Here is a 258-nt window from a genome sequence, read left to right as displayed (position 1 = left end):
GTAAGTGTAAATTGGTAATTTAATTAATGACAAAAGATGTTTAAGTGGGAAAAGAAATGGGGGCGGTGCCCACTCGTTTTGCTGCCACGTTTTAGGTGAGTTAGGGAGTTAAAAAAAAAAATGACTTTCAAATCTCTTTCTTGGTTTTGGGTACAGAGAAAACAAAAAACAACACATGTAGGAGGACATGAGTTTGGCGGCGGCAGTGAACAATAAAAGACATAGGAGATATTTAAATTCCTTTTCTGATAATTATTC

Source organism: Lycium ferocissimum, chromosome 6 (assembly GCF_029784015.1).
Source record: "Lycium ferocissimum isolate CSIRO_LF1 chromosome 6, AGI_CSIRO_Lferr_CH_V1, whole genome shotgun sequence".
Classification (NCBI taxonomy): Eukaryota; Viridiplantae; Streptophyta; class Magnoliopsida; order Solanales; family Solanaceae; genus Lycium; species Lycium ferocissimum.
Note: the sequence above shows the minus strand (reverse complement) of the source record.